Source organism: Phoenix dactylifera, unplaced genomic scaffold (assembly GCF_009389715.1).
Source record: "Phoenix dactylifera cultivar Barhee BC4 unplaced genomic scaffold, palm_55x_up_171113_PBpolish2nd_filt_p 002539F, whole genome shotgun sequence".
NCBI lineage: Eukaryota > Viridiplantae > Streptophyta > Magnoliopsida > Arecales > Arecaceae > Phoenix > Phoenix dactylifera.
The window spans coordinates 7-18,666 of NW_024069724.1; the positions used below are offsets into that span (position 1 = coordinate 7).

General features: G+C 38.3%; 1 long non-coding RNA gene and 1 pseudogene across 1 annotated transcript; one reads left to right on the forward strand and one right to left on the reverse strand.

Moving 5' to 3' along the window:
* The first annotated feature begins 5,807 nt into the window (after nucleotides 1-5,807).
* On the forward strand, nucleotides 5,808-6,621 carry LOC120109638. The gene is made up of 2 exons (XR_005510448.1): nucleotides 5,808-5,987; nucleotides 6,228-6,621. It is a non-coding gene; the product is annotated as an uncharacterized LOC120109638 (long non-coding RNA).
* A 2,860-nt stretch (nucleotides 6,622-9,481) lies between these two features.
* LOC120109637 lies at nucleotides 9,482-18,235 on the reverse strand (annotated as a pseudogene).
* Nucleotides 18,236-18,660: the final 425 nt, after the last annotated feature.

The following is an 18,660-nucleotide window of genomic DNA, read 5'->3' on the forward strand; positions in this document are numbered from 1 at the left end:
AGTGCCTTCTTGAATGGGTATATTAATGAGGAGGTTTATGTAGAACAACCTCTGGTTTTGAGAATCATCAATACCCAATCATGTTTATAAACTAAATAAAGCACTTTATGGCCTAAAACAAGCTTCCTAGAGCATGGTATGAAAGACTTAGCAAATTTCTATTAGACCATGAATTTTCTAGAGGAAATGTTGATACAACTCTATTTTTGAAAAAGAAAAACAAAAATATGTTAGTTGTGCAGATTTATGTAGATGATATTATTTCGGTGCTACTAACAATCGCCTTTGCGAAGAGTTTGCTGAATTAATGCAGAGTGAATTTGAGATGAGCATGATGGGAGAATTGAACTACTTCTCGGACTTCAAATCAAACAATCCAAGGAAGGTATTTTCATCAATCAAGCTAAATACATCAAGAAATGCTAAAGAAAGTTTGATATGATGGAAACAAGTCAATTGGCACCCCCATGAGCTCATCATGCAAACTAGACAAAGATGAATCAGGTAAATCAGTAGATCAAAAGCTGTATAGAGGTATGATAGGATTTTACTATATCTTACAGCAAGTAGACCTGATATCATGTTTAGTGTATGCATGTGTGCTAGATATCAATCTAATCCTAAGGAATCACACCTAATTGCAGTTAAGAGAATTTTTAAATATCTCATAGGAACAAAAAACATAGGTCTATGGTATCTAAAGAATCAAGCATAAACTTAATAGGGTACACTGATCAGACTTCGCTGGTTGTAAACTTGATAGAAAAAGCACCAGCGGGTCTTGTCAATTTTTAGGAGAAAACCTAATCATGGTTTAGCAAGAAACAAAACTCGGTTTGCACTATCTACGGCTGAAGCCGAATATGTTGCTGCCGGAAGTTGTGCCAAATTTATGGATCAAGCAAACAACTTGAAGATTATGGCATTAAACAAAATAAGATTTCCATAAATTGTTGATAATACAAGTGCCATAAATCTAACTAAAAATCCAATTCAACACTCAAGAACTAAACATATTGAGATAAGACATCACTTCATAAGAGATCATGTGTTAAATGGTGATGTAATGCTTGAATTTGTTTTGCACTGATGATCAACTTGCTGATATCTTCACAAAATCCCTTAAGTGAAGATCGATTTTGTATTCTTAGAAGAGGTTAGGAGTGATTGATCCATTTCTTGTGATACTCCCTCTAATTCATTGATTTTGATGATTAGCTTATGTTGGACATAGGATTTCTTGTCTATGGTCATCAAATCAGTCTTAAGTCTTAAATATTTCCATATCTCTCACTAGTGGCACGGAATTAACTAAGTTTTTGGTTATGTGCCAGAGTTCGAGTCGACTCGCGCATTTCAGGAGTCGACTCGGTCGAGCGACTCGCGTCTTACTGAGTCGACTCGAGGTCGGAATTCGATTTTAAACCTAATCGAAACGTTTTTCTTACCTTCTATTTTCGGCCGCCACTTTCAAACCCTACGAGCGTTATGAGTAGCCTTGGTGTTCAATGTTGTGTGTCCCTCGAACTCGTCTTCGACCCATTTTAGGTCCTTTCCCTCGAGTTTTCTTCCATGTTTCTTATCCATTCCTCGGTTTTTAGGTCAAAATGCCTAGGAAAGCCGTTGTCCCGAGCTGGAAGAGACATCTCTCCGCGAGCGGCGCCGAGCGACGGTCCAAGGCACGGAACGAACCCGTGAGGCCACCACCTCCGGTTCCTTCCCGCCTAGGCCGGTTCCCTCGCGTACGTGCGCCGGGAAGGTAGTCTCTACCGGGAGGAAAGTCAACTTTGACTTCCTCTCTCGGGAAGGGTTCACCTTAGGGCTCAGGGCTTAGAGTTCTTCTGTTCATTAGACCTCCCTACCTACCCAGGGTTAGAAAATTTTATGGGACTGTCGCACGAGGTAGCGGTGGTATCCAGGGAACCATAGCGGGTGTTCCTATTTTTATCTCGGAGGACTTCATTGCTTGAATCCTCCATCTCTCCCAAGAGGGAATTTTTTCCACTCATCCCCATGATAGGACAGAGGCCCTTACGGCCATCTTAGGGAGTACACCTCAATCCCCTATAGAGGTGTTTGCAAATCAGCTTTCGGCTGAAATGCGGCTTCTCCTAAGTATCATTTTTAGGACTCTCTTCCCCAAAATTGGTAGGTTTGACTTCTTCTCTGAGAGAGACTTAGCACTGATGTTCCACATTCTCCAAGACACTCCCATCAACTTCCCCAAACTCATCTACAAATATATCTGTGAACCCCTAGATAAACCTAGGTTGAGTCTCCCATATGGCATGCTCTTCACACTTATTTTTAGGGAGTTAGAGGTACCTATCCCTGAAAAAGAACCCACACGCTCCCTTAGGTTCACTGATCACATGGGTGAGGGGACTCTCCATAGAATGGGGTTCCATAAAGTCGAGAATGTTTGGGTTAGGAAAACATCTTCATCCACACCATCCGACCCTACCACTCATCACTCACCTAGTCCTGACCATGACCAGGACCACTACACAGCTCCTCCCATTTTTCCTTCCACTTCTGGTCCTTCATTCCTATCTATTTCAGCTGGACCATCTACAGCTCCATCTCAGCAACCTTTAGAAGTCCGGATCAGCACTAAGCAGCTCCGGAAGATGAGACAGGAGATTGTGAGGGAGCTGAGAGATGATTTATTGAGAGAGCTCCGAGGTCCACTGAGTGCTCCCTCCACTGACGTTCCCTCCTTAGCAGCAGTGTCCAAGATGGTAGCAGACCTGAAGGAGGAAATGTACAACATAAGGAGTCTAGTCCAAGGTCAATACTGGATCCTTAGTGATATAAAGGATGACACGAGGAAGATGCGAAATAGCATCAGGGAAGAGCTGGGTAGCCAAAGTCAATGTGCGGAAAGGCTTGCAAATGCCTTAATATCCAAGCTTGACACTATTCAAGAAAGTGTGACCCAACTCACTGCGATACAATCCAGGGCCATCTCAGAGATCATCGAATAACTAGGGAACGTATCTGAGGGGATAAGCTTGGTCGTGAGACATACTAGATTGAGTACGGGAGCCAGATCCTCCGCTACTAAAAAATCCTAGTGTATTTTTTTTATTTTATGATGTACAGTCCCTTGAGGACTTTTTCTGTTACGTATTCACACTTGTACTCAATTTGACTTTAATACAATGAATAGAAATTTCCCTTCAAAACTGTGCAATTTGAGTTCTTATATTTTTCTGTGTTTTGTGCCTTTTGCTATGATGACAAAAAGGGGGAGAAAATATTGATGATTTTAAATGTAAAGGGAATCACTAAAAAGAAAATATTGATGATTTTAAATGTAAAGGAAATCACTAAAAAGAAAATTCTTAAAGCAAAAAGTAATTTGTTCTTAGTGGATTCAATGCCTCGAGGCTCATTATCTCTCTGTTGGGGCTCCTCAAGGAGTAATCTCCAGAATCTATTCAAGGGATATTCGGAGATTAGTTGAATCATACTCAAGAACAAATTGTCAGATTTTTTTTCTGAAAGTAAGAATTTAAGCTCAATAGTCTCGAAAACTTAAACAAAATTGAATGCACATGTTGAGGGGGAGAATCTGAAATCTTAAGAAAGCAAATTCATTAATCACATATAAGCCAAACAATTGGTTGCATGATTTGAAGGCTTATATTTCAAATGAAAGGAGGAGCTTAATTGAAGGATTTACTGTTTCATACCTTTCAATTTTGGATAAATTAAATGACTAGACATTTAAATTCATTTCAAAACTTTACTAAAATCACCTGTTGGTTGAGCAATTCACTTTACAAATACTCAATGTTTTGTATCATCAAAAAGGGGGAGATTGTGGAGTGATTGATTATACCCCTATTTGATTTTGATGAGCTCAAAGCATTGAGTATATTTAATGTTGACTAATGAATTCAATCTAGTGTTTCAGGCAAATATATGTGAATTTATCTTTAAAAAGCATCGAGATTTGGTTCAAAGAATTTTGGCTAAGTATTTAACTCAATTAAGCCAAAGTCTGAAGCTCGAGTCGGACTCCAGAAGTATTGTGCGAGTCGACTCTTATGTGGTTTCAGAGGTTCTGGCAGCAAACTGCTGAGTGCGAGCTGCCAGGTACACTACGAGGGCGACTCAGACTGAGAACAGACAGAAGGACAGGAAAGATGAATTTCAGACCCTGTCACCGAGTTCAACTCCGTGAAGATTTCGAGTCGACTCCGATGCTTGCTTGAGTCGACTCGCGAACGTTCCGAGTCGACTCCAAGGAGTAAGAGACAGAAAGACAGAGAAGTGTTTTCTAGACTCTGTTACCGGAGTCGACTCTAGAAGGATGCGAGTCGACTCCAACGTTTGGTGAGTCGACTCCTAAACATGCCAGAGTCGACTCTCAGAGAAAGCAGACTGAAAGGCAGAAAACCAAACATAGTGACCCTGTAAACGAGTCGACCTCGAGAATACGAGAGTCGACCCTAAGTCAGGCCTGAGTCGACCCCAACAAAGTGCGAGTCGACTCCCGAAGCAAGTTCAACTCGAAAGACAGAGGATCAGTTTTTCGGTCTCTGAGAAGCCGAGTCGACTTCAAGATGATCCGAGTTCGACTCGAGAGAGAAATGCAGAAAAATAGATCTCTGGAATCCTAAGAACGAGCCGTCTCCAAAATGCCGAGTCATCTCCAAATCTTGGCGAGTCGACTCCAGGGTGGGCCCGAGTCGACTTCAGGTCGGGACAGTACTTTAATTCAAATCCTAACAGTGGGCGAGTCGTCTCCAGTAAAGTATGAGTCGACTGCCCAGCAACAGCCGAGTCGACTTCCAAGATCGATGCGAGTCGACTCCGACCCCAACGGATACATTGTCAGGAGATGCAGACTGTGCAGAACGGCCACAAATCAGTGTCTAACGGCTATTTTTCAAAAGGGACTATTTAAAATAGCAGAGTGAACAGTAGGTAGACATTCAAGAGAGCTATTCCATTCAAGTAAAAAGGCATTTCCACCTACCAAGAGTTCTCAAGAGTAAATACAGGCAAAAGAAGGAAGAGTGCATTCAACTCCATCCGACAAACACTTCCTTTGCTTTCAAGGCTCTCCTACTGTCCTCAAATTCTCCAGTACTTTCCAAAGGAGGACCCAGAAATCGAGAAGTCCCAACTTCCCATTCCAATATATGTTTGAGGGATTCTAATCTTTACTTTGCATTTATTGTTTATCACATCTGCTTGTTAAGAAGCTTTCCTTGTATCTTTTCCCAAACTGTTTTTCTTACTTGATTCAATCAGGAGATTGAATCAAGGGTTGTAAGGTTTTGTTGGTGAGCCGAAGTTAAAACCAATGGTGTAAGGGTTCGATTGTGATTCCGGAAAAAACAATCGGGTGGTTCTAGTCAGTGAGCCTGTGAAAACCGACCGAGTTCGTTGTGATCTCGCGAAAACAACAAGTTGGGTTTGTGAACTTGTAAAACAACCGGCTGTAATCCAAGGGATTATAGTGAACTCCCAAGTGAAGCTTGGGGAGTGGACGTAGGAGCAAGGGTTAGCTCCGAACCACTTATAAACTGGTTTGTGTTTGTATTGGCTGCTAACCTCTCTCTCTCTCTTCATTCACTTCATCTAGTAACGTTAACTAATTTGCTTGCAATAGAATTAGTTAATTATTAATCATAGTTTTTAATTGGTCGAGAATTAATCCAAACCCGATTCACCCTCCCTCGTGGGCAAACATTATTGGCACTTATTAACTGTTGATCTGAGTGAAAGCAGTTTTAGGCACTACAGCTCCATTTCTAGAGGGAAGTATGGACGAGGTCGATCCCAAATTTGTAAGCTGTCAATTTGGAAAAATGAATGATTTGGAAGACTAATATCATGCATTTGTATTCCTTACATATCAATGATTTCTAATTTTATGTTGTAGGTTAACAGGTTTGGCAAGATGGCATGAGAAATCTACATTGGTGATATGGGTGGTTCAGTTTTGATTGTCCTTGGTACAATGAAAGGTGAGTTATCTATCTCACTATGCTATTCTTCCATTTTTATCACTGTACAATGGTGCTATTTTATTAACTATGCCATTGTGTTGGCTATACTATTATGCTATTGTATCGGCTGTGCTATTATGCCATTGTCATTATATTGACTGTGCCATCGTGTCATTTTATTGATTGTGCTATCGTGCCATTGTATTGACTATGCCATTGTGCTATTTATTGACTGTGCAATTGTGTTTTCGTTTTTAGGTTTGATTGTGTCATTGATGTGAAAAATTTTACAAGTGCATAGTGAGTGGAACAAAGATTACCATTACAGATGCTAATGTTCCATGATTTCATGCTAAATATGCTACCGAGATTATAATGAAGGGTCTAGAAGGGGCATGATTATATGTATCCTATCCATTGTGTTACCAATTTTTTTTGTTTTTGATGGATTGTTGTCTTACAATATTGTACTCCAAAGTTGTATTTTGGAAGAGTCCCAATGTATATGTTTTTTTAGGAACATATTTGTATTACACCTCAGTATTAGTTGTAAGAGGTCATCCATTTTATAACTTTTTTTTTTTATCGAGTAGCCCGAGTATGCTTCTTAAAGATAGAAATCATATAGTGCTCAATGAGCATTGTGAATCTACTTATTAGTTCAATTGTTGTGAGGAAACTTATAGCTGGTAATAAGCAAATATCATTATTCTGTATTGAAATCAGTGAATGAATTTGAATGATTAGGTACATAAACAACAAAGCATTATAATGATTACATTAAGTCTTTTGTAGAAACCAATCTTTTTAATCTTCCAGCATCTTTATTAATTAGAATAGTAGAAAAAAATATAAGACAAGTTCTACAATAATAAATTAGATTGTGTTAAGAAAATTGAAACCTCTGCAAGAATGTAATAAACAAAAATAACAGTTGCATTAGATGGTAGCGTATCAACAAACATCAAAAACGCATGATAAACTGGATATCAATTATTGGATCAAATTTCATGAATGACTTCAAGATACTCGAGGTAATGACTGTTTTGATGTTTGATATGCTTCTCCTTCTGGGCTACATCTATATGACTTTTATTTCATAGTTGCTAATAGGTACTTGAATGAAGGACAACTTAATGCCATGAACAAGGGTTGGGGGTCCAATCATGTTATAGTTGCTTCTTTTTTTTTTCCTTTCCCCCAAACGACATCTGTTAATGGTTAGATGGATTTCTGGTGGAAGGTAGATATGCCGGAATTCATGATGATTGGACGGTCCTAGGGGCGATCAGATTTTGTTCCAGATTTGATCGTGGAGCCTAGTTTATCTCTCTTCATATATATATATATATATATATATAATATATCCTTGGCTATATTCAAGTAGATCTCTATCTAGAACTGGTCAGGCTACATTAGACAATAGATGTTCCACATCGAAGATTCGAGCCATTCAGTATGATTTAGTACCTCTATACTGTTTATATATCAAAAATCATATAATTTGAAGATTCTTAACTTATGCCTCAAGTAATCAAAAATATATATATATATATATATATATATATATATATTCATATTATTTAGATTATCTATTTTTTTTACTACTTGATGCATATACTAGAGGTCTCCAAATCACATGATTTTTTGGTATGTGGATAATTTTAAGATAGCAGTTCACATCTAATAACTTGGATCATTAGTGTGGGACTCTCATCTTCCAATCTAAATTTAACCAGATCTAAGTAGAGACATCACTTTTGCATAGCCAAGTCTAACGTTCTATCTCTAATAATATGTAATACATATTATTGACCATGTTAGAAGGTGTTCATGCAGAATCATGATCATATCACTTTGCCAATGTCGCGGTCCGATGTAGACATTTTCTATGCCAGTGTCCTTGCCCATAGTGGTATTGGTTAGAGGACCATCTCTAATTAAACAATATTGGTGGCAACAAGCCTAACACAAGTTGAGCTAGACCTAGCACTAGCCCAGTTTATTTTATAATCAAGCTGAAACTAAGTTGTTCATGAATTAGTCATCAAAATTTAGTAAAAATTCAAGCTCATACATTCAATATTTTTAATTAGTTCTAATTTTTAATATATATTTATTTTGTAGTTGGAATGCATACTGTTCTACATAGCCATATTAATTTATAATAAATAATTATAAAGAAATTTTACATAAACAATAGTAGTAAAAATATAATATATAGATTATTTATACAGTCATTTTTTGAGATAATTCAAGCCGAGCTCTAGCGAGCTATCTCTAGCTACAGGTTGGTTCCTTTCTTAACCATGCAAGCCAAACTCAAATGAAATTTCGAGCCAAGCTTGGGCTAGTTTGAAAATAGCTTGCTTGTTGCTAGCCAGCAAACAATTCAACTCTTTAACGAGCAGGCCCCTCAAAAAGACTCCATGATGAGGGAATTTCTACGCGCGAGTTTTTCTCCATCTATCTACTACCTATCTACTTTTCTATGATTTTTGATCCATTGTTGAAAGTTAGGGCCCATGTTTATCCAACATCTTTAAAAGCTTATCTGCATGTACTATCTGGAAAAATTAGGAAACAAATTTCTGTGTTGTCCTTTCTCTCTCTCCACTTAATCAGGCGTCTGTACGTCCTCTACATACTTAAAATATAATGGCAGTTCAAGCAGTATACTTTATATTCACTATTCATTCATAACTATCTCAATGAGTATATTTGATTGTAACTGAATCGCTTGTCTCTGAATTTCAAAAGGGCGAAAAAAAAAAAGCTCGTCTCTGAGTTCCATCTACTCTCTCTGAGTTGCCTATCCATGATTTCTTTAATTATATAGCAAAAGTCATTGCATTTCACCATTTCTATTTGATCCAACTCGAGAATTTGCTTAAAGATGGGTTTTTGTTTAGCAAAAAAGATGGGCTTTCTAGTCGAATACCAAGCTCAGATGTCCATCATTCTTCCAAACCTAGCTTGACCATTTATCAGTCCCATCCATAATTTAACCCAACTGGTTTTTGAATGATCATGAAAACCTTTCATTAACAACAACAATAATAACAAATAAAAATAAGAAAAGTCCATCACAAACCCCATATTCTTCATGTATCATAAACAAAGCATAACCAAATTTGACATGACAAACAAATTTAATTTGGAAATTTTAGTGTAATGGCAATTTGGAGGTAACAGGAATTAAAACTGGAATAGCTTGCTCAGATTGAAAAAGCATTACAATAGTGGGATAATATACTGAAACAATTTCAAGGCATGAGACCTAAATCTCCAAGTAGCATCCATGTCGTCCAAATTGCAACACTGAACCCAGTGCGTTAAATTGTTGATACTACACATATGTTTACAACTATAAGCCCCAGTGACCTCCCCTTTTTGTTCCATACATCTGGTGAAACATAAACCTTTACCCATCCCCCTGCTGACTTGAAAACAAGAAACAAGAACATGTTGAGAAGACTTAGTGTCCTCAATTAAGAGGGGAAAAAAGAAATCTATAAAGAATATTGCAAAGATCAACAAAAAGGACTCCCACTTTGGAATCCAAGAGTATAAATCTTCTCCATATTCATCTACCCTCACTTGTCAGCTGCAAAGATCCATCCATCATCAGCTTCAAGCTGAGGCTATTGAACCGCTCCCGTGAATACTGCCTCGATGCCTTTCTCCAATCTGTGCCCGCCTTCATCATTGTTGCAAACTCCTCATAACTGATTCTCCCATCCTGAGACCATAAGGCCAACAACCCATCAGTTGATTTTTTCCCCCCTTTTTCCTTTTATTGTTTGTCATGCAATCTTTTCAGTAACAAGAATAACTGACACCTAATTGTTTGAACTCTTTGATTTTTTTATGTCAGAGGCTAACATATATTTTCTTACATTTGCTTGCATACAAATCTTCTATTGCTTTTAAGTGCGGAAAGATAGGAGAAAGAAATAAGATAGTATATAGATATAATGAAGGTCAATATAAACTGACCTTGTCGGTATCTACATCACAGATGATGGCATTAATGACTTCCTCATGATTTGGACCCAAGTCATCAGCTAAGGCATTCCTGAGTTCTTCAATTTCTATGTATCCACTATTGTTCTGATCAAAGTAGGAAAAGGCTTTGCACAGGTGCTCATCATTCCCCATCTTCTTCACATGAATTGATACAGCAACAAATTCTCCGTAGTCCAAGGCACCATTTCCATCAACATCAGCCTGTCATTAGCATGGCATATCAGCTTTAAAACAAACAAGCCAGAAAATAATTACCAGCTTTAAAGTCATGGAGAAATGTGTGCAGGTACTGATGGCAATTAAGTGGATTCATGCACCATGTAAATACGTTCATCCCAACCAAATTTACAGGCATATCTAAGAGATAGGACAACCAACTAAACAGAGGAATGCTTCATTCAACAAATAAATTTCTCAGTAAGGTATATACCGCACTAGTGCAGTATAATGTGTCATAAAAAAACAAAGATGATGGATACATGTCAAGGAAGATGGGATCACACTGTGGAGCACGCAAGAACAGTGGAAAAATTAATTGTACGCTATCATTGCCTTGTTCAAACTGCCCTTGGAAACACAAGTTAAAAGGCTAAACAACCATAGTTGGGTGAGCCCAGGGCCGGCTCGAGCCTTAGGCGCCTAAGGCCCCCGGCCCAGAGAAGGCCCCCACCCGTGGCTCAGTTTTTTTTTTTTTTGGCTTAATTAATGAAGATGTGAAAAAGCTGAAAGCTAGCTGATAGCCTGATAGCCTGGGGGCTGGGCAGAGAGGGCAGTGGCCACTGGCCAGTGGACGACGGGCGACGGCTACTGGGCTACGCCCATACGCCGCTATAGACTACAGTGCGTCCCCTTCGGCCCTTCAGCGTCTCCCCGACGACAGACAGGCTAGGCGCCTACAAGCAGCGGGCAACGGCTATGACAAGCAACGGGCATTTCCTCCCCGGCTCCTCCCTTCTCTCCCCCCTTCTCTGTCGCCTGCCGGTGCTTTCTTTTTTATAGCTGAACCTTCTCCGGTTCTCGGCAGCTCGGCTTCTTCAGTTCTTCAGCTCGGCAGCTTGGGTTTCAGAGCGCAAAAGTCCTCCTCCGGGCGCCTACAAGCAGCGGGCAACGGCTATGACAAGCAACGGGCGTTTCCTCCCCGGCTCCTCCCTTCTCTCCCCCCTTCTCTATCGCCTGCCGGTGCTTTCTTTTTTATAGCTGAACCTTCTCTGGTTCTCGGCAGACTCGGCAGCTCGGCTTCTTCAGTTCTTCAGCTCGGCAGCTTGGGTTTCAGAGCCCAAAAGTCCTCCTCCGGCTCCAAGAAGGCAAGAAGCCGGCGAGTCGCGAGTGGCGAGCCGCCGGCCGGATCTTCTCTCCAGCTCTTTGACTGCCGGCCGGATCTCCTCTCCATCTCTTGGACCACCCCTGCTCCGCCTCCCGAGTCCAAATCTCCTCTCTAGCTCTCCTCGCCGACGTCGCCATCCTCGGTTCCTCCCGTCCTCCAACCTCTGAGCTCTGGCCTCCTTAGCTCCGCTCAGACCGCTCTAAAGTCCACCGTGCTCCTCCTTTGAGAGACCCGGCGAGTGCGACTGGCGAGCCACCGACCGGATCTCCTTTGAGAGGAGTCCTCTCCAGCTCTCCTCGTCGTCCTCGGCTCCTCCGAGCTCCGAGCTCCGCCGCTTCGGCCTCCTCGGCAGCTCGGCTCCGCTGAGTCCGCTCCAAAGTCCACCGTCCTCCACTCCTCCGTTAAAGTTTGGACCGTTAGCATCCTGCATCCCACTTCTCAGTTCCCACTGATCCCTCATCCCTCATCCCAGGCAGGTGACCGGTGAGAATCTAAATATCTAATCCACCGTCTCTCCTCTCAATCCTCTGTTAGCTTCTGAGTTAGTTTATTAATTAATCTTTTGGTCCAATTAATTTTTATTTAGTCAACTGTCAAGTTAGAGACGCTAAAATTGATTTTTTTTTGGTTCAATTATAGATTGGCTGTGACTTCGGCGGTTTGGCCTCTTCTCGACACAATTAAGTTCGGCACTACTTGTCGAGACCCGAGTTTGTTTTTCTTGACACAATCAAGTTTTATCATTTTTAACTTTTTTATATTTTGATTTATTTGTTGTGTTTTTTTAATTGCCTAGTTTGATAATATTATTTATAGATTAAAATGTCTAATAGAAAATATGACTGTGGCTATGAAAAACTCAAAAAAAAAAATCGATAAACTCATTCAATCTCAAAAAGAAGCTCTAGATAGATTTGTTGTTACAAACAAACAAAACAACACATCAAATTCAACTCAGGCATTAGCAACAGAACAGGCACCCAAAATAGAGTTAAAAAATGAGATTGCTAGTGAAACAATATCTAATGAAGAGTACAATGAAGAATCAGATGGAGATAGGATAAATAAGAAAAAAGATTGTGAAACTAGTTCTATTCCTACAAATTTATATGATCCTGGTCAATGGAAAAAGATTGATACAAAATTTAGAGATCTAATAGTGGAAAGAGGTCCAATTAGAGATTATGATTTTCATTTTCCTAAGGATGAAAACAATAGACACTTCTCTACGATATATTACATTCGTAAGTTACCTAATGGTGAAAAATATGATAGAAGATGGTTAGTATATTCGAATGATTTGGATAGAGTATATTGTTTTTGTTGTAAATTATTTGATTCAAAGCCTATCACGAGTCAATTAGTCAATGAAGGAAGTAGGGATTGGAAAAATCTAGGTATCAAGCTTAAAAGTCATGAAACAACTAATGAACATATCATTAGCATGAATAGGTGGATTGATTTAGAAGTGAGATTGCTAAAAAATAAGACAATTGATAAAAGTTTCCAAGAACAAATAAACCAAGAGAAGGATCCTTGGAAAAAAGTTCTTTTTAGAATTATTGTTGTCGTAAAAAATCTTGCAAAAAATAATTTAGCATTTCGAGGAAAGAATGAAAAGATCTATCAAAGCAATAACGAAAATTTTTTAAGTTTTATTTAAACGATTGCACAATTTGATCCAGTAATGCATCGACGCATTTAACATGGCGAAATTCACAATCATTATTTAGGTCATAATATTCAAAATAAATTGATTCAAATGTTAGCATCTGAAATTAAAGCTATAATAATTAAAAAGATTAAAGAAGCAAAATACTTTTCTGTAATACTTGATTGCACTTCTGATGCAAGCCATCAGAAACAAATGACCCTAGTTTTAAAATATGTAGATACTTCAACAAGTTTAGTAAAAGTAGAACAATATTTTTTAGAATTTTTAGAAGTAGATGATACCTCTGAAAAGGGCCTTTTTAATGAACTTATAAATATAATAGAAAACCATAAACTTGATGTTAATGATATAAGAGGACAAAGGTATAACAACGGATCTAATATGAAAGAAAAACATCAAGGTGTACAAAGGAGATTATTAGATATAAATCCTAGAACGTTTTACACACCATATGGATGTCATAACTTGAATTTAGTATTATGTGATATTGCTAACTTATGTCCTAAGGCTATATCTTTTTTTAGAGTAATACAACGAATTTATACCTTATTTTCTTCTTCTACAAACGATTAAAAAAATTTACAAAATAATATATCCATATTGACTCTTAAACCCTTGTCACAGACACGTTGGGAAAGTCGTATTGAAAGTGTCAAAGCAATTAAAAACCAAGCTTCTAAAATAAGAGATGCCTTAGTTCAATTAGCGAAAATTAGTGAAGATCCTAAAATAAAGAATGAAGCCACATGTTTAGCTACATATGAGATTGAAAATTTTGAATTCTTATTGGGCATGAATATTTGGCACGATATATTGTTTGCTATTAACTCAGTTAGTAAGATTTTACAATCCAAAGACATGCATATTGATGTTGCTATAGATCAATTAAAAGATCTTCTTTCTTATTTGAAAAGTTATAGGAAAAATGGATTCATGAATGCTTTGAATTCATCTAAAAAAATTGCAAATGAAATGAAAATAGAACCTACATTTTGTGAAAAACGTGTGATCAATAGAAAAAAATATTTTTGATAAAAATAGTAATGATGAGACAACAAGATCAGCTGAAGAATCTTTTAAAATTGATTACTTTTTATATATAGTAGATCAAGCTATTTCTTCAATTCAAAATAGGTTTGAACAATTTACCATATATGAAAATGTTTTTGGTTTTTTTGTTTAATTTTAGAAAGTTAAAATCTTTGAATGAAGATAATTTGAAAAAGTGTTATCTTAATATTGAAAACTTTTTAAAGCATGGTGAATATTTTGATATTGATGGTATTGATCTGTTTTCAAAGTTAAAAGTTTTAAAAGAAGTTTTACAAACAAAAACTAGTACCCCTATTGATATTTTAAGTTTCATAAAAAAAAATAGATTCTTTTCCAAATGCATGCATTGCATATAAGATATTATTAACAATACTTGTAACAGTTGCTTCTGCTGAATGAAGTTTTTCAAAATTAAAGTTGATACAATCTTATTTGCGATCAACTATGTCACAAGAAAGATTAAATGGATTAGCTATATTATCGATTGAAAATAGTATTTTAATGGATCTTGAGTATAAAAGTTTAATTAGTAATTTTGCTTCTCAAAAAGCTACACGAATTATTTTTGAATAAATTTTAAAGTATTTTTATACTTATTAAAAAAATTTCATAATTTAAATCATAATATAAAAAGGCTTCTTTTAATGAGTTCGCCTTAGGCCCCCAAATGTATTGGGCCGCCCCTAGGTGAGCCAAGCAATCATGAATGATGAAATGATGATTACTGTGATATTATGTTCCCATGAGAGTAAAGGCCCAAGTAAAACTTGATTTCAAACTTGGCATGAGCTTATTTTCTTACAAAGAAAAATTAGAAATGCTGTAAGGTCAGCCACTTACAGCTTCCATTAATATCTGAACATCTGCATCTGCGATCTGGTGCCCAAGTCTATGAAAACCACTTTTCAACTCTTCCAGTGTGATCCTCCCATTGCCCTTTACGTCCATCTTCTCAAACATTTCCTTTATGTCTGCTACTTCCTCCACAGATAAATGTTCAGCTACCACCTGCAATGGTTTAATTCCTAAAATATCAGTTGGGTTAGTTCCCCATGAGCATGGAGAAATTAAAGCAGCAAGACTAAAGTTTGCATTCCATGGAGTTACAGAGCCCAAAACCAAAGTATGATCCTTCTTAAGGTATTTCCAGAGCCAAAATCCACAAATACACAATGTGGTCTTACCCTTAGAGCTCTCTTTTTAAATTTGTTCATTACAGAGAACTGTTGGAGTCTGGCACGAACAGTTTCACCTAAAGGAACATTTGGTGCCTTTTTTAGCATTCTGCAACCAAGGATGTTCTGCAATGGAAAATTTAAGAGAGATGTCTCAGGAATGCCCAAACTATATTCTGAAAGCTAGTTAGGCAAAAGGTAACTTATATATACTCTAAATCTAAACCACATGAAAAGGACAATTGTAATAGCATAGGTAATATTTTGAAAAAGAACAAAAACACACCACAACTAATATCTAGTAATAGGAGAGAATGAAATATCTATGCACTGAATCCAGCACTATTAGCCAATGTTTCTTGAGATCGTACAATAACTATATATATTTCTTCATATTTTTGGCAAATCATTATGCACCTTTATTCTTATAATGTTAATTATGAGAAGTACAACAAATGTGATATGCACAAAGATGTTATTTGAATAGAAAATGCATGTTTAATTCTGTCATCAGACAAAAAAAAAACAGGCAGGAGCTGCACATTACCGAGCACCTGTTGAGCAGTTAGCCGCCGCTTTGGATCTGGATCAAGCATCTGCCTTACAAGGTCTTTGGCATTATTGGAAACTTTAGGCCATGGATCTCTTTTAAAGTCTATCACAGAATGGATAATTGCCTGAGCAACACCTTGTTCAGTTTCTGCATCAAGGCATTAAACCACACATGATTAGACTAGACACTTGCACCCTAATTTTGTACACTAAAGTATAAATAATACAAGCCTTGCACCGGTAATATATTTATTCATTTCTAAAAATCAGAATATGAGTTATCAAAAGAATTTATTACAGATAAACCCAGAAATAGTCGCCTGATCAACAAGCATTTTCATACCAAAAAAGCTCATCAACAGAGTTACAGAAGCAAATTACCTGCCCAAAATGGAGGTACACCACAAAGAAGAATGTATAGGATAACCCCAGCACTCCATACATCTATTTCTGGGCCATAATTTCGCTTTAGAACCTCTGGGGCCATGTAATAAGGACTTCCCACAATCTCATTGAAGCACTCACCTGTGTAGGAAAGAGAAATTCAGCAACAATATGGGCAAATGTAATAGTGCTTATACATAATGATGCTTCCTGGTAATTTAATCTGCATATATAATTGATTAACAAGTGAGGTGCAATGGATTTTTGCCTATTAAGTGAGTCCTATGCATCATTAGTTTAGTATTTAAAGATTTATAACAAACAAAATTAATGAAAATAGCTTAGCATCAAGACATTGTTCACAGCAATAAGGAGTACAACATACCAGGTTTGAAAAATACAGACAACCCAAATCGATTGCCTTGAGTGGGGCAGTTTCCTTCTTGTTAGCAAACAAGAAATTCTCAGGTTTGAGGTCTCGGTGCATCACTCCATGCTTGTGACACATCTGTTATTGCATGAAACAAGTTTCACTGCATTCTCTAACTCACATCAAAAGAAATCATAACCACTTCCAAATCCAACTTGAAGCAACATGACACACTTGACAAGGGCAGAACAGAATAAAGAGTAATGAAAAACAATTTAGAGGATTTTTCCAGGGACCAAGTTATAGCCTGACCTTCACTTGCACAACCATCAATTAAAGGACATTATAAGGTGATGCATGGAGGTGGTAGCATTGTGGCAATACTATATAAGGAAAATAAAGCAGCAGCATTAGGAAGGTTGAAGCAGACATAAAAGTTGGAAAAGGTAGTGTTAAATATTAGAGCAAAAATCACATCGAGAAATTACAAGCACAAATTCTAGAATGTCAATAATCAATGGCAAATAGAAGAATACCAAGATTCCAAGTCTGAGAACCACAGGCACAAATGAGAATAAAACAACCCTTTACAAGCAAATGAAGAATCTATAAAAAAAAACATGTTTCACATATGCAAGCTCAGATTTTTGAGAGTTGTCCCAAAAACAAACCAACAAAAATCAGCTTTTCGGAATGTTTGAATATTCCAGGAAGTGTAACCACAAATAACAGAATCCATATGAAGAAACATGGAGAAAGTAAAAACTTGGTGTTTAAACAAAAAATTATGATCTCCCACTGTAGCTAGCGATCAGATAAAGTAAGAAAGAATGATTCTATGAAGCATAAGTGGCCAAAAAAGAAAAATTTGATCTTCAGCAAAAAATGGATTGATCCCCAAGGTTCCATGTACCAAGCCATTAGTCAGTCAAGATAACACCATACCAAGAAAGTTAACACAAATCTGAATGGCAAACCAAGATTGCCCCAAGTTCAAGATCATAACTGAACAGAGGGTTCAACGAAAGTTTATTAGAATTCAAAAGAAAAGAGTCCCCAAACTTTCACCAAATCAACATTGAGAAACAACAAAGAGAATCCAATTCGCGACATAACCATTGAAAGCATTACCAAAACAACAAAGCAATGGCAAACATGCAGTGATGACAGAGAGATATCCAGGGGAAAGATTTCACCTGTACGACCTCGACGATGGTCCGGGTGACCACCGCGGCGGCCCGTTCAGTATAGTGCCCCCTCGCAACAATCCGGTTCGAACAGCTCCCCTCCCTCGCACAATTCCATCACGAGGTGGATGGCGTCCTCATCCTCGTAGGTGTCCTTGAGGCTGACGATATTGGGATGCCTCGGCAAATGCCTCATGATCTCCACCTCCCGCCGCACATCCTCGATGTCCACGGCGGTCCTCAGCTTCTTCTTGGAGATGGACTTGCAAGCAAAGAGCCCCCCTGTCTCCTTATCGGTGCAGAGATAGGTGATGCCGAACTCCCCCCTGCCCAGCTCCCGGCCGAGCTCGTACCGGTTTTCGATGTCCCGGCCGGTGGATCTTTGAGGACGACGAGCTTGCCACCCTGGGACGGACCCCGGTTGTAATCTATGGAGAACGGGTTCGGCTTCTTGTCCTTCTTCTTCCTCGCCTTCTTCTTCGAGGGGATCAACGGGCGCGGCGCAGCAATTCCCCATTAAAATTTCCGAGAACAAGCAGTCAAGATCCAATCTTTTCTAGGTCTTCCGACTCCCAGAGCCCAAACGACACAAAAGTCAGGCACGTTGGCAAGAAATCCGACGGATCCAACAAGAAACTTCCCACAAGATCAGATTTTTCCAACAAATCCCAACCAAAAGCCCCGACAAACCAAGAACCGATTCGGTTTCGGACCTCGAGAGCCCTTCTAATAAAAGCAGAACCGCCGTAAAGAGCCAAGGGTGGAAGTGAAAACCAGATCTTTGCAAAAGATACAGCTAAAGGGATTAAATTCACGATAGAAACTTGAAATTTTCGGGGAATGGGAGAATAACGAAAGATTTTTAAGGCTGCCAAAGGGCGGAAAGAAGCCCGAGCTTTCGAACGTTGCAGGGCTTGGAGAAGACAGAAAACAGGAGTCTTC